This window comes from Oncorhynchus nerka, linkage group LG9a (genome assembly GCF_034236695.1).
Source record: "Oncorhynchus nerka isolate Pitt River linkage group LG9a, Oner_Uvic_2.0, whole genome shotgun sequence".
NCBI lineage: Eukaryota > Metazoa > Chordata > Actinopteri > Salmoniformes > Salmonidae > Oncorhynchus > Oncorhynchus nerka.
In genome coordinates this window covers 44,389,728-44,407,435 of record NC_088404.1, presented here as the reverse complement: position 1 = coordinate 44,407,435, position 17,708 = coordinate 44,389,728, and positions in this window count along the sequence as shown.

The following is a 17,708-nucleotide window of genomic DNA, read 5'->3' as shown; positions in this document are numbered from 1 at the left end:
GACTGCATGGCCAAGCACGACTCCAACACCATCATTAAGTTTGCAGACAACACAACAGTGGTCGGCCTGAACACCGACAACAATGAGACAGCCTATAGGGAGGGAGTCCGAGACCGGCGGTGTGGTGCCAGGATAACAACCTCTCCCTTAGCGTGATCAAGACAAAGGAGATGACCGTGAACTACAGGAAAAGGAGGGGCTGTAGTGGAGCAGGTTCAGAGCTTCAGGTTCCTTGGTGTCCACATCACTAACAAACTATCATGGTCCAAGCACACCAAGGCAGTTGTGAAGAGGGCACGACAATGTCTATTCCCCCTCAGGAGACAAAAAATATTTGTCATGGGTCCTCAGATCCTCAAAAGGTTCTACAGCTGCACCATCGAGAGCATCCTGACTCGTTGCATCACTGCCTGGTATGGAAACTTCTCGGCCTCCAACCACAAGCCACTACAGAGGGTAGTGTGTATGGCCCAGTACATCACTGGGGCCAAGCTTCTTGCCATCCAGGACCTCTATAACAGGCGGTGTCAGAGGAAGGCTCTAGAAATTGCCTAAGACACCAGCCACCCTAGTCATAGACTGTTCTCTCTGCTACAACATGGCAAGCGGTACCGGAGTGCCAAGTCTCGATCCAAAAGGCTTCTTAACAACTTCTACCCATAAGACTCCTGAACAGCTAATCAAATGGCTTCTTAACAACTTCTACCCATAAGACTTCTGAACAGCTAATCAAATGGCTTCTTAACAACTTCTACCCATAAGACTCCTGAACAGCTAATCAAAAGGCTTCTTAACAACTTCTACCCATTAGACTCCTGAACAGCTAATCAAAAGGCTTCTTAACAACTTCTACCCATAAGACTCCTGAACAGCTAATCAAATGGCTTCTTAACAACTTCTACCCATAAGACTCCTGAACAGCTAATCAAATGGCTTCTTAACAACTTCTACCCATAAGACTCCTGAACAGCTAATCAAAAGGCTTCTTAACAACTTCTACCCATAAGACTCCTGAACAGCTAATCAAAAGGCTTCTTAACAACTTCTACCCATAAGACTCCTGAACAGCTAATCAAATGGCTTCTTAACAACTTCTACCCATAAGACTCCTGAACAGCTAATCAAATGGCTTCCGGGCTGTTTGCTTTGACACCCCCACCTCAATTTTTACACTGCTGCTACTCTCTGTTTATTATCTATGCAGTCATTTTATCTCTACCTACATGTACTGTACATATTACCTCAATTACCTCAACTGACCTGTGCCCCCGCACATTGACTCTTTACCGGTACCCCCAGTATATAGCCTTGCTACTGTTATTTTATTGTTGCTCATTAATTATTTGTTATTTTTCTATTTTTTATTTGTTTTACTTCAGTTTATTTTAGTAAATACTTTCTTAAGACTTATTTTTCTTAAAACTGCATTGTTGGTTATTGGCTTGTAAGTAAGCAAGGTGACAAAACCTGTGACAAATACAATTAGATTTGATTTGATTCTGACATACTCTTATTTTCTATGTGCTCTTTTATAGCAGGGAATCACAGGAAACACTTGACAGTGGATGCAGTGTGCTATATTCTTTGACTGACAATCTACTGGAAAAATATAGAAAACATGTCACCTCTGTATTGGTCCACTTAACTCTGCAACAAATTGCAGTCATGATATTTACTTCAAAACATACAGTGGTGTTGTGGCTGAATATCAGTCTTTTGTTCCCAGATTGCAGGCAGCACTACCAATCCTGTGACTATTCCTCGGCTTCGGTGGGTTACAACTCCCCATACAATCTCCCAGATCATGTGGCTTCTATCTCCTTCCAGGCTGGAATCCCTCACCACCCAATCTAACCACACATTTCATCTTCCGTTTACCCATCTACTGTGGACCTCTATCATATGGAGGGCCCAGGCTATCAAACAAACACATTGCAACTGTCTGCAACAGTATCACATTGACAGTGGGAGTAGCAGCAAAAAAATAAAATAGGCTTGGTTTGTTGCCCAGTTATCCTGATAAAAAGAAATGGTGGTTCAGTGCATTTTTTGTTGTTTGTTCGGTACAGTACATTTTTTTGTTGTCCTGTGGTTCAGTACTCTAAAAAATTACATTTTTGTAGGGGTTGATACATTTTTTGAAAGAGAAAATCCAGTCTTAAATTACAGATGCATTTTTTAAACCTCAAATACACAACACGTTTTACATTTTTCAAATTAAGATCCTTCATCTGTACACTTATATTATACAGGAAGATGTATCCAATGGGATTGCAGATCACAACGCTAAAGTGGAAGATTCTACCAACCCTTATGCTATGGAGCGTGTGATAACACCACAGTCTAGAGAGGGAGAGAAAACAGTCAATCTGTGCAGCGGCTATTTTGGGCAGCACATGTTTATGGTCAACGATTCTGGAGACAAATTGTGTGGGGTGTGATGCTAACAAAGCGAATATTTTGGTGCTCCTCCATGAGGAGAGGGGGGGGGAGTAATCCGACAGGTGGACCAGAGGAAGGGCCTGCTGTGCTGCTATGGATGGGAGATGAACACTAAAAGCCAGAGAAGAGGGGAGTGGAGAGGCTTTCCCTGATAAAAGCCTGTCTGCCATCCTCACATAGAGAAAGGGGTTATACAAGCAGAGATTTTACAGGGGGAAACAGGGTAAATCCAAGGATTGTGATTTGCTAATGGGGCAATTACTTTCACAGATCTGTCATGAATATTATCAATTCATGTTGGTGGTAGGATTATGGTGTGATAATACCATAGTTGAGTTCATCATGCTGGCGTACTTGTCTTATTATAGTGTGGTGACATAGTTTAATGGCTAATGTCAATGGATGCCAGATTGGGGTGCCATAATCCTATGACAAGCATCATAAGCGCCACTTTATTACACAATACACCACATTGCTTTCATTACTATCCAATCTTATCAAGTCCTTTGGTGTATGTCAAAAATTCAACTGCCAATCTGCCTCTATTCCAGTGTAATGACCGTGTTTGCCATGGGAGGAGCATGACAGTCACTGTTTTAATAGAACCTCAGAGGGAGAAGACAATTATCTTGACAATACTCAGTCAGTTCTGCTGATCCGTTCATTTCCAGGCCCATCCCTGACCCAGCAGTCTTCCGTCCTAACCTCTGCAGCTGGGATAGTGTGTGGTCCATCACTCTAAGATAGCAGACTGCCAAACCAAGAAAATAAGCTAAAAATAACCGTGGCAACGAGACAGAGTGGGCCGAGACCTCTGACAGGAATCGCAGTCAACAACAGTCTGTCAAAGGCAATGAAATTGTCAGCTCACAAAGGGCTTCCTACAGGGAAGCGGATCAAGAATAGAAAAGGTGCTCAATATTGACGTACGGAGCAAGAGACTGAAAACCCCAAACAGTTGGAGGCAGTCAAGGATGATCTTCCTCATGCAAACCCTGAAACTCTCTCACCTGTCTGTCTTTGAAGACAGAATGATTCAGCCATGGCCCAAACTCACCAGAAGCAGACAGGCGGAGTGAGTGGACCATTAATTATGTAACAGAGTGTGTAACTATTTCCAGGGTGTACATTTAGCCTGGTTCTCCTATTAGCTGATAGTAACCATGTACATAGCAAACAAAAAGTATGTTGGTTGGTTATTGTGGCAGCCCAAACTCAAAAGCCTGGAACAATTGTTAATCCAAGCCAGATCAAATCTAAGAGGTTTGTGTGAGAATGTAAATACGTTCCACACATACTGTACACCTAACACAAACAAACAACGCTTAGAATATATTAGCTGAAGACAATGGTGTCAGCGTGGAGCACTGTACATTGATTCTCAGAGGGGGATGTTACACTTAATTGATTTTAATCTTTGGCTATAGTTCCTTACTTGATCATTCTTAATGTTGCTTATTCTCAGACTCTGGTCAAGTACAGAGGGCAGCTACAGAATGTCTTCAGATCAGCATCTACCTTCTGCCATCCAGTGGCACAGTGCAGTATTACCACATCTCCCAAGTGTAAAACAACCAGATTGTAAAAAATAAAATGCATGTTTTTACATGTTTCTCTTTGGCGTACATGTATTTTTTTGGAACATTGTCCACAAGACAGAATTCTGTGGCCTTTTGCAAAATAGAAAAAGGTGGCCGTGGGAGAGAAAATATCTGTAGAATTCAAAAAGTACTCGCACTCAATACCCAAGGAGGCCGATATGCAAAAACAATAAGTAATTTAATACATTCTCAAAATAATACAAAAAGTGGTTCTAATAAAAAAGAAACAAAGCATACGTTTGGGCCTTATGCTTTCATCAGTGCTGTACAAACAAACCAAGAAGACACGTACTTAAAACACCTGCTGTGCTTAACAGCCGCACCAGGTGCACGCAGATAGTTCATTAGAAACTGGCGAATAGGGAGTCAATGCATATTAACAAGGAATATATAGATGACTATCAAACATTTATAATTAATATGTCACATATAATTGGGAAGAGAACAGTCTGGGCTACATAGCAATACCAGAAGCCATAGATATGAAATACTCGAGTAGGCTAAAAAGCTCAGAGAGTGGCGGGGACTGCAAGTGTGTGTACACAACACTACAATAACTATACAATGTCCAATTCCTCATTAAGCCATTGGGGATGTAGAGTTTTTAAGTAGAAGATCCATCGGGCTTTGCACTGGAGAAGGCTCTCATCCGTATTTTGGGAATCTGCGGCTTGAAAGAACTCGGTCAATGGCACAGAATGTAAGATCAGTCACAGCATGATTAGCCTCATGAAAATGTCTGGCCACTGGTGATTTTAGGTCATTTCTTCGTGTAACAGGGTTAAATTGGTGATTCCCCTTGCCACTTTATTTGTAAGCCAATGGGTTTTTGGTTTGAGTTTGTCTTGCCTTCACCTACTCAACATGGCATCTTATTGGCTGGTTTGCGTAGCTTGCTTACGAGGGGGGATGTTCCAGTTAGAATCGTCCCAGTGAACAAGCACCAAACCAGCGGTAAGTTGTTGGTTGCAAAGCACTGTACATCAAAAGTGATTTTTATACCCTCAAGTGATGATTTAAATGCACAATTTATATCAAATAGTTCGTAAATGTTATTCAAACATCACACATAAGATGCAGCGGTTTTTGGAGAATATTTGTTGTGCATGTTGTTGTATAGAATTCCCGACAGTATTAGCTAGCAACTTACTGTGTCTGGTGGGGGGGGTTCATATATTTTGTACAGTGCGTGAGTGCAGAGTTGGATGGTGAGACGGGCATTGCATGACGTGCAATTTTGTGTCGTTCTTATCAGGTACATTGTTAAAGATATTATATTGTAATTGTATTATTTTGGTAACTGCCCCAGTGAACAAGCACCAAACCAGCGTGCGTGAGTGCAGAGTTGGATGGTGAGACGGGCATTGCATGACGTGCAATTTTGTGTAGTTCTTATCAGAATAAAGCTACATGACTGGTGCTACATATTGGAGTTCCGTGTCGATGACTGATGTACACAACGCCAGAAGAGTACTGTTACATTCGGGTAGTACTGCAATGCTCGTTGATGCCTCAAAATGTAGTTGCCTTTTCAAAACATAAATACATTCATCAAAACTATATTATGCATTCACAATTAATTGAAAGAACCTGAAAAAAAAATGCAAAGGCAACCATACGTGTCTCTTGAGTTGCGTCCAAGCAGAACGTGTGCCTGTCTTTTAAAAATCCAGTAGATCAATGCATCTTTTTTTGCAGTAACTAAATCATGATGATCAAAATTGGAAGCACAACTATCCAACAGCTCACGATTATGGGCAATGACTATTTTTATACGTATAAATAAATAAGCACATTGTGTGCAGGATTCATTCATCGGTATCCCAATCCAATTCCATGTATTCAATAGAAAAGCTGGTTTACTCATAGTACACATTCCATTGTTACAAAGAAACACAATCCGCAATAGAAATAAGGAACAGAACTGATATGAATGTATAGGCCTGAATCCACACCCAAGCAAAGCTCCATAATGGAAGATCACAATGTTGAGGATGATGACTGAGGAGTAACTGAGAAGTAATGAACTGGGCACACCATGTCATTTAAACATAGATAATTGTGTAATATTAGGTTGTGACATTGATCAATGAGATTAGCCTACAACATATATTCGCCAACTCCAACAGATAGTTGAATTTCCAATGTGTTATCACTATGCTTTCAACCATGTAAAAAGCACAACCAAAATCCAATGGAAAAACATTGGGCTGGATTCAATCGGAATCGCGAGGTATCGCGGAAGATCCGTGTTAAAATGTAAAGGTCATTTTCCGATTGAGCCGACCTACAGTCCTTTCATAAAGTATTCAGACCCATTGACTTTTTCCACATTTTGTTACGTTACAGACTTATTTTATAATGATTAAATCAGATTTGTTTCTCATCAATCGACACACAAAACCCATTAAAAACGAAGCAAAACTGTTTTTCAGAAATGTTTGCTAATTTATAATATTTTTTAAACAGAAATACCTTATTTACATCAGTCAAAGGTTTGGACACACCTACTCATTCAAGGGTTTATCATTAATTGTACTATTTTCTACATTGTAGAATAATAGTCAAAACTATGAAATAACATATGGAATCATGTAGTAACCAAATAAATCTAAATAAATGTTATGTTTGAGATTCTTCAAAGTAGCGACCCTTTGCCTAGATAACAGCTTTGCACACTCTTGGCATTCTCTCAACCAGCTTCATGAGCTTCACCTGTTCATTTGTGAAAGTTCTTCCATTCTTAATGTGTTTGAGCCAATCAGTTGAGTAGTGACAAGGTAAGGGTGGTATACAGAAGATATCCCCATTTGGTAAAATACCTATTTGGTAAAATACCAAAGTCAATATTATAGCAAGAACAGCTTGGGCACTGCATCTCAGTGCTAAAGGTATCACTACAAACACCCTGATTCGAATCCAGGCTATATCACAACCGGCTGTGATTGGGAGTCCCACAGGGAAGCGCATAATTGGTCCAGCGTCGTCCGTGTTTTGCTGGTGTAGGCCGTCATTATAAATAAGAATGTATTCTTAACTGACTTGCCTAGTTAAATGAAGGTTAAATAAAAAATAAAACAATAAGCAAAGAGAAACGATTACTTTAAGACATGAACTTTGAACGTTTATTCAAATGCAGGTGCAGAAACCATCAAGCTCTATGATGAAACTGGCTCTCATGAGGACTGCCACAGGAATGGTAGACCCAGAGTTACCTCTGCTGCAGAGAATAAGTTCATTAGAGTTACCAGCCTCAGAAGTTGCAGCCCAAATAAATGCTTCACAGAGTTCAAGTAACAGACACATCTCAGCATCAACTGTTCAGAAGAGACAGCGTGAATCAGACCTTCAAGGTTGAATTGCTGCAAAGAAACAACTACTAAAGGACACCAATAAGAACAAGAGACTTGCTTGGGCCAAGAAACACAAGCAATGGACATTAGACCGGTGGACATCTTTCCTTTGGTCTGATGAGTCCCAATTTGAGATTTTTGGTTCTAACCACCGAGTCTTTGTGAGACGCAGAGTAAGTGAACGGAGAAGGTGTGAGGTGTGATGCTGAATGATGCTGGTGACACTGTGATATATTAAGAATTCAAGGCACACTTAACCAGCATGGCTACTACATCATTCTGCTGCAATACACCATCCCATCTGGTTTGCGCTTAGTGGGGCTTTGTTTTTCAACAGGACATTGACTCAACACACCTCCAGGCTGTGTAAGGGCTATTTGACCAAGAAAGAGAGTGATGGAGTGCTGCATCAGATGACCTGGCCTCCACAATCACCCGGCGTCAACCCAATTGAAATGGTTTGGGATGAGTTGGACCGCAGAGTGAAGGAAAAGCAACCAACAAGTGCTCAGCATATGTTGGAACTGTCACGCCTGCTCCCGCTCCCCCCGGCGCCCGAAGGCGCCAGGCAACCCAGCATTACGAACTCCTGCCACCATCAGTACGCACACCTGCTTGCCCCCCGTCACGCGCATCAGCGATTATTGGACTGACCTGGACTCAATCACCTGTTTATGTCAGGTATATTTGTCAGTTCCCCAGCTCTGTTCTCCCGTTGCTGCATTCATGTTTGTCGTTGTTAAACATGTGCTGAGACTGTTCCTGTCTTGTTACCTGTCTGTTCCGCATTAAAAACTCCCCATATCTGCTTCTCATCTCCGGCATCGGTCCTTTCAGAAACTCCTTCAAGACTGTTGGAAAAGCATTCCAGTTCATGCTGGTTGAGAGAATGACAAGCACGTGCAAAGCTGTCATCAAGGCATTCTACTTTGAAGAATCGAAAATATATTTTGATTTGTTTAACACTTTTTTAGTTACTACGTGATTCCATATGTGTTACTTCATAGTTGTGATGTCTTCACTATTATTCTAAATGTAGTAAATAGTACAAGTAAAGAAAAAACCTTGAATTAGTGTATGTGTCCACAATTTTGACTGGCACTGTATGTATTTATTCATTCACAACTAGGATGAGTAACTCTTTCTTTTAAGGGTCCGTAATAAATAATATATAAAGCATTTATAAATTGTGTGTTCACCATTTATTAATCATTACACCCACATTAATAAAGCATTTACTAATTGTTAGTAAAGTCTTTTTGCTGTCCCTAATCTAAAGTGAGTGCTATTTATACTTTATAAATGTTTTGAGTGACCAGTTTAATTTCTCACAAAAACACGGGCAGTGTGGTCCCCTGGTCTTCTGGTACCAGTGCTGTGGGAAAGGATGCTAGTCTTAGCAGAGACAGATCAGAGGTGAGTGTAGTAGAGGTAGGAAGAAAACAGAGAGACAGGTGTACGTCCAGTTCCTTAATATGTTGGCAGTTGGCTCTATATGTAATAGTAATTAACACTTAGGAGTGACAGACAGACAAACGAGGAGCGCAAGGAGAATCACAGAGTGACAGCAGAGACAGACTGCACAACATGGAGGCAACAGAGGCACAGTTAGAGTAGTGAATTGTAACTCCAGTGGTGTTTTTACATGCTGTATAAGCTGGTTAAAATACTTAGTTAAAAAAGGAGGAGCACTATGTAATACCGGTCACTGTTTTACCAGGCTGGTGTGGCTGAAATGACAGGGATTCATTTTTGTCCCAGTCCGCCCCTGAAACCATGGTAGAAAACACGCTCTATCTCTCTGTGTGTGTGTGATATTATTTACTGGAGAATGTAATGAGAGACTTACCATATCATGCTTACTAGTGATGGGTGCAAAAATCGATAGTTACATATCATTATATTATTTTGGACAATATTATATCTATACTTTAACTCCAAGTATCGATTTGTAAAAAATAAAAAATAAAGTAGACTTTTTGTATTTATTTGCTAGGTAGCGTTATCTTGCGCTCGTCAGCTGTACGTACGTACCTGTGCTAAAACGTTATTTTTCACCCTATAGCTTCTTCTCCGTCTTATTTTTAAATAGTGAGCCAACATGTTTTCAGCACTTTAATTTCCATGACTGATCAAAACTAATTTTGTCATGCTCTCTCTTGTCTCTCTTCAGCAGACATACAGTATAGTGGACAATATGTTTGGAACATCAAATTGCAATAAAATTGCAGTATCGAATTACAATACATATACACATTTGAGAATCGCAATACATACAGTGAGGAGAACAAGTATTTGATAACCTGCAAAATCGGCCGTGTCTCCTACTTACAAAGCATGTAGAGGTCTGTAATTTTTATCATAGGTACACTTCAACTGTGAGACGGAATCTAAAACAAAAATCCTGAAAATCACATTGTATGATTTTTAAGTAATTCATTCGCATTTTATTGCATGACATACTGTAAGTATTTGATACATCAGAAAAGCAGAACTTAATATTTGGTACAGAAACCTTTGTTTGCAATTACAGAGATCATACGTTTCCTGTAGTTCTTGACCAGGTTTGCACACACTGTAGCAGTGATTTTGGCCCACTCCTCCATACAGACCTTCTCCAGATCCTTCAGGTTTCGGGGCTTTCGCTTGGCAATACAGACTTTCAGCTCCCTCCAAAAATAAAAAATTACAGACCTCTACATGCTTTGTAAGTAGGAAAACCTGCAAAATCGGCAGTGAATCAAATACTTCTTCTCCCCACTGTACATAAGTATCATGGTAATATCGTATCGTGAAGTTCCTGGTAATTCCCAGCCCTAATGCGTGTTGTTTGTTACTGTCTCTGTGTCAGGATCATGAAGGATTTCAGGTGGCTGTCCATGAGCAGCTACAGTATATCTGGTCTGTGAGGATGAAGGATGGAACATTTGATTATGTGAACAATTACAAGGTGTCATCTAATAATGACAATCATTCAAGACAAGTTGATAGACACAGGTAGTCCTCTGTATCAAATCTATTCAGAGATCATGTAGGAGGAGTGTGAACATCTAGGCTGTGCTGTGCTCTCTGGCATGCTGGTCCTCACCTTTTTACTGTCATGCTCACAGTTATGTTCGCTTCACAGCTGGCTTGATTGGCAGATTCCAGATGATGCTGGAATCTGCACAAATAATTTAAATGAAACCATTTCTCTTGAAGGAGACTTTCCTGTGGAGTAACAGGTAGAGGACTAATGAAAGGGTGGGGAATGAGGGACATCTTTAGCAACATCTGTCTATGACACCAAAAAGAGACAAAGCAACTTTACTGTGATGTAAATACAGTGTTACAGAGTAGAGCTAGTATAGGGATAAAGCATCTGCTCTTGCAGTAGTCATCATATAGGGTTGTATTACTGCTAGTTTGGAAGCTGCCTTCAAGTATGTGGTGTGCATGCTTTTTATGTATGATTGGCTGCCCCTAGTGGTTTGATTCTGTAATAAAAAATAGAATCGTAACACTATGTTGATAATAATAGTTGCCTAATGATAATACCTGGTGAGAGCCTATGTGAGAAAAATACGAAAACTTGATACAGACAGTTCTAAAATTAGAGCTAAGTCTCAATGCCACTTGAGCATATAAATAAAATGCTCAATATATTCCCTGTCACTGAATTCCTTCAACAGTTGTGCTTTAGGCTAGGTTAGATGAACTCTCGTCTGGCTGCAGATGTGTTTGTCATTCACTTTCATGCTGCCATGCCGCGACACATGTTTGGCATGATAACAAACACACCCAGAGGTGTTGGCTAAAACACAAACAAACCTGCTACCAGTCCAGGATATGTGTGTTGAAAATAAAACTGAGACCTTGATGTGTCTGGTTCCTTGAGGGGCTGTTATTGGTTTGTAATTATATATTGAACATTGGATTTAGTATGCTAAGCTTCCCCCCCCCCACATTACTGCAAATCGTCATTCCCTTTCGTTCTCCATTAACAACAGTGTTTCATTAGGATTCCACAAGGTGGCAACATCATCCCAGCAATAACAATCTTTATACAATTCGATATCTGTGTTGAACCACGGCTAGTTCTGAACCTCTGGTAGAGGTCGACAGGGTTTTTTGGGGGTAGGCTAATACCCTTGGCACCCTCATGGTCTAAATGCTTATTGATACAGACAACGGAACACGTGCGTTCACCCATAATGACCACGTCCTGTGGAGAGAAGCCATACCCCCTGGGAACACGGCCGTTCACCCATAATGACCACGTCCTGTGGAGAGAAGCCATACCCCCTGGGAACACGTCCGTTCACCCATAATGACCACGTCCTGTGGAGAGAAGCCATACCCCCTGGGAACACGGCCGTTCACCCATAATGACCACGTCCTGTGGAGAGAAGCCATACCCCCTGGGAACACGTCCGTTCACCCATAATGACCACGTCCTGTGGAGACCCCTGGGAAGCCATACCCCCTGGGAACACGTCCGTTCACCCATAATGACCACGTCCTGTGGAGAGAAGCCATACCCCCTGGGAACACGTCCGTTCACCCATAATGACCACGTCCTGTGGAGAGAAGCCATACCCCCTGGGAACACGAACCGCGTTCACCGATAATGACCACGTCCTGTGGAGAGAAGCCATACCCCCTGGGAACACGTGCGTTCACCCATAATGACCACGTCCTGTGGAGAGAAGCCATACCCCCTGGGAACACGGCCGTTCACCCATAATGACCACGTCCTGTGGAGAGAAGCCATACCCCCTGGGAACACGTGCGTTCACCCATAATGACCACGTCCTGTGGAGAGAAGCCATACCCCCTGGGAACACGTGCGTTCACCCATAATGACCACGTCCTGTGGAGAGAAGCCATACCCCCTGGGAACACGTCCGTTCACCCATAATGACCACGTCCTGTGGAGAGAAGCCATACCCCCTGGGAACACGTGCGTTCACCCATAATGACCACGTCCTGTGGAGAGAAGCCATACCCCCTGGGAACACGTGCGTTCACCCATAATGACCACGTCCTGTGGAGAGAAGCCATACCCCCTGTCCAGAGCTGTCAATATCAATCTCTCTGCTGATTGTTCTGCAGTGTGCTGCTCTCTCTTAGGTATGTTTATGCTCCAAGTTAGAATAACTTTACGGAATACCTCTGATCCTGTCTCTCTCCATTGGTGCCGTTGTCTGCATCCCCATCGGCAACCTATTCCCCTTCTTTGTGCACTACTTTTGACCAGGGCACGGCAACCTATTCCCTGTATAGTGCGCTACTTCTGACCCATAGGGTTCTGGTCAAAAGTAGTGCGCTATATAGGGAATAAGACACCATATGGGAGGCAGCCATTCATTAGAGAAGATTCATGGCTCACCAGATGATGCTGAATTATTCTGCTGGCTCACTGGTTGCATTCAAGTGTTTGTTTTTCTTTTTGTTGTTGTTGCTTTTCTCATTTTCTCTGTCTTTCATTCTAACCATTTCCCCTCTATCCTTATGTCTATCCTTTACTCTGTGACTCAAATATGCATCACTCAAACCAAGTTAATGTCGATTGATTAGTCCTGTAATCTATTCTTTGGATTTCACAAACACGTCACATGTTACACTTATTGAGAAATCACAAATCAGACTGTTGCAGTATTTTCTGGAACAAAAGATGTTCATTATAGCCAACAGTGCCTTCAGAAGGTATTTTTACTCCCCCTGACGTTTTCAACATTTTGTTGTGTTACAGCCTGAATTTAAATTGGATTCAATTTGGATTTCTGGTCACTGGCCTACACACACTACCCCATAATTATGTTTTTTGAAATGTTTACAAAATAATACAAAATTAAAAGCTGAAATGTCTTGCGTCAATGAGTATTCAACCCCTTTGTTGTGGCAAACCTAAATACATTCAGGAATCCAATGTGATTAACAAGTCACATAATAAGTTGCATGGACTAACTCTGTGTGCAATAAGTGTTTAACATGATTTTTGAATGACTACCACAATTATCTATAAGGTCCCTTCAGTCGAGTAGTGAATTTCAAGCACAGATTCAACCATAAAATCAGGAAGATTGTCCAATACCTCACAAAGAAGGGCACCTATTGGGAGAGAGTTTTTAAAAAAAAAGCAGATATTGAATATCCCTTTGAGCACGGCGAAGTTATTAATTACACTTTGGATGGTGTATCAATACACCCAATCACAACAAAGTTACAGGCGTCCTTCCTAACACAATTGCCAGAGAGGTATGAAACCGCTCAGTGATTTCACCATGAGAACACTGGAGATTTTAAAACAGTTACCGAGTTTAATGGCTGTGATAGGAGAAAACTGAAGATGGATCAACAACATTGTTGTTACTCCACAATACTAACCTAAATGACAGAGGGAACAGAAGGAAGTATTCCAAAACATGCATCCTGTCTGCAACAAGGCACTAAAGTACTACTGCAACATGTGGAAAAGAAAATCACTTTTTTGTCCTCAATACAAAGCATTATATTTGGGGCAAATCCTAAACAACACATCATTGAGTACCACTCTCAAGCATGGTGGTGGCTGCATCATATTGTCGGTATGCTCATCATCGGCAAGGCCTAGGGTGTTTTACTAGGATAGAAATAAACAGAATAGAGCATCCTAGAAGAAAACCTGGTTCAGTCGGCTTTCCGACAGACACTGGGAGACAAATTCACCTTTCAGCAAGTCGATAACCTAAAACTCAAGGCCAAATAGTAGACTGGAGCTGCTTACCAAGACAACATTGAATGTTCCTGAGAGGCATAGTTACATTTTTGACTTAAATCATCTTGAAAATCCATGGCAAGACTTGAAAATGGCTGTCTAGCAATGACAACAACCATCTTGACAGAGCATGAAGAGTTTAGAAAAACATAATCGGCAAATATTGTACAGGTGTGCAAAGCTCTTAGAGACTTACGCAAATAGACTGACAAATGTAATCACTGCCAAAGGTGATTCTAACATGTACTGACTCAGGGGGTTGAATACTTATCTAATCAAGATATACTGTATATATTAGTTTTTTATTTTTCATCATCTTAAAAAAATGTCTTCCACTTTGACATTACAGAGTATTCTGTGTAGATCATTGAAAAGAAAATGAAATCCATTCTAATCCCAATTTTTAACACAACAAAATGTGGAAGGGGTGTGGATACTTTCTGAAGGCACTGTATCTGCAGACAGGACTGACAATTGAATTAGTCAATAAAAGTAATTTGTTTCAGTTGAGTAAATCTCTTTTCCTGTTCTGAAGTACAGTACACGTACTGGATCATCGAATTTGAGTATTGCCTACATGTGAATGTTACGACTTGTTGCCATGTAGGGGATGGCATTTAGGTAGCTTATGCAAATCCTTTTTCTTATATTTATAGTGCAGACGTGCTACTGAGTTTGCTGCCTTGTGGCGGACTTACACCAGAAACCACCCGCTGAGGCCAAATCAGGTGTGTGGCTACGACGGAAATGAAGTCAACGCTGGTTACACAATGAGGCTTGTAGGCCTACGTCTCCTTCGCCATGTGGGGCTTTGGGGGGGGGTCTCTGAGGACCTGTGGGAGTGTGTTTCCCACCACCCTCAATTTACAGACAGTTGGAAATTCTGATAAGACATGACAACCCTGGGGATGGCAAACCCAAGTCAAATATTTGCTGTCAATATTTAGTCTTGTTCGTCTTTCCACCAAAAACTCATTTAATAGAGTGTATTTTAGTTTTATAGTCAGAACCATCAACCCACTGTGGTGCTCAAATGAAATGAACTGCTACTCTCAATCTATTTTGACAGTCTCTGAAAACTAATAAGCTGGCTGATATTAAATGTTAGCACAGTATTGAAGAAATGCGCAATAAGAGCGGTGTGAAGGTAGAATGATCGATGCTTTGTGGGGGGTGAGTACATTGTATTGAGGGGGTGAGTACATTGTATTGAGGGGGTGAGTACATTGTATTGAGGGGGTGAGTACATTGTATTGAGGGGGTGAGTACATTGTATTGAGTAGATTGAATTATGATACATTGCACACTTGTTATTGTAATAAGAACAGTAGCACATTATAATGTAGTGCTACAGGTTCTAATTACTGTGTTATTGTAATAAGAACAGTAGCACATTATAATGTAGTGCTACAGGTTCTAATTACTGTGTTATTGTAATAAGAACAGTAGCACATTATAATGTAGTGCTACAGGTTCTAATTACTGTGTTATTGTAATAAGAACAGTAGCACATTATAATGTAGTGCTACAGGTTCTAATTACTGTGTTATTGTAATAAGAACAGTAGCACATTATAATGTAGTGCTACAGGTTCTAATTACTGTGTTATTGTAATAAGAACAGTAGCACATTATAATGTACTGTGTGTAATAAGCAGTAGCACAGGTTCTAATTACTGTGTTATTGTAATAAGAACAGTAGCACATTATAATGTAATGCTACAGGTTCTAATTACTGTGTTATTGTAATAAGAACAGTAGCACATTATAATGTAGTGCTACAGGTTCTAATTACTGTGTTATTGTAATAAGAACAGTAGCACATTATAATGTAGTAATACAAGTTCCAATTACTATGTTATTGTAATAAGAACAGTAGCACATTATAATGTAGTAATACAAGTTATAAGGTGTACGCACCAATTTGTAAGTCGCTCTGGATAAGAGCGTCTGCTAAATGACTTAAATGTAAATGTAAGTTCCAATTACTATGTTATTGTAATAAGAACAGTAGCACATTATAATGTAGTGCTACAAGTTCTTTTTGCATTGCTGGTCTCTTTCTCTCTACCTGTATGTTTGTTTAAACTGAGAAACAATACAATCAGTATTCAATTTTTCTGTACATAAAAGGTTCAACTAGAGTACTATTTATGTCACATATTCCTTGTACAGTCCCCAGAACAAAACCCTGTAAAAAGGAACTATGTTCTGGAAATGCACTTCACGAACCTTCCTTGTCACTGGCAATATAAAGTGCTTTTAGTTTTCCATCCAAAATATTTTTCCCGGTCACACAAAAAAAGCCTTCTTGCAGCAAAGTGCATCTGAGTAATTCTTGAAGAGGAAGAACCCTTTTTCCAAACTACCACTCCTGTTGATGGATATATTTTGAGGCATTTTGTTTTTGTACAGTATGTACCCACAAACTCACAGGCAAAGTAGAGTGAGGCCTGATGAAGAGGATGTGTTAGTGTGCCAGTGAGTGTGTAGATGTTGTATGGTTGAAATGTGCTCTCAAAAGACATTTGGTCAATTTTCTCACAGGGTACTGCTTGGTCTCATGTACAGTGCAGGTGAATGAACCACAGTTATAAAGAACATACCAACCCACCATGTCCTAATCTATTCACTCCTCTGGTATGGATGATGTAACATGAGTAAGGTCCCTCGTCCATGCCTGGCATGGGGTCAGGTTGTCTTCATTATCATAGCACTGCTCATGCATGTCTTCCTAATGAGCTCGCAGATGGAAGCGATTCCTGTGGCTGAAAGGTCCAGCTACTCTGACTGACTGACACACCCACTGGAGCGGCTTATTGGGGTAGTTAACTCTCTGGTCACTGGTCTACACAAGTAGATACTTGTCTGGCTATCAGAGGTTCTGCATTCTGCCATGGGACAGGTAACAGTTAGTGTGTTTTTCTGTGGTTACAGATGACATTGACCTAAGGAGGAAGGGATGATTGTGATATGCTAGCTTACACATTGTTACAGCGGTGCTATGTGAATGCTTCCATACAGCTGTTAAACATTAGCTAGTGTAAAGCATAGCAGTTCCGTTTTCAACTAACCTGTTCTTAGCGATAGTTTCTTCATTCTCGATTCAGGAGAAAAATGTATCTGATAAATGTCTGTGTCCAGTTGCAGTTGATTCTCTAAAAACCAGAGAATTTTCATAAAGATATTTAATCCACATTTTGTATTGAGTGAGAAACGCTTCTTGCATGTGTGTAGATCTTTGTTCTGGTCCCACTGTGTGATGCGCTCTCATCTACGTCTACACCTGGCGGTGGGTGCTTCGCATTGAAACGACTAGTTCCTGCAAAGACATTGGGGAAATGCAAGATGTCTGGCAGCTAAAATGACAAAGGAACTCCTCACTCTGCACAACGTGGATTTAATATCTTACTAAAACATTCTCTGGTTTTTGGAGAACCACCTGTAACTGTACACTGACATTTATAGGATACACTTTTCTCCCGAATCGAAAATGAAAAAGTAGCACCAAGAACAGGTTAGTTTAAAATGTGCCTGCTATGCTTTACCCTGGCTAATGTGTAACGGCTGTATG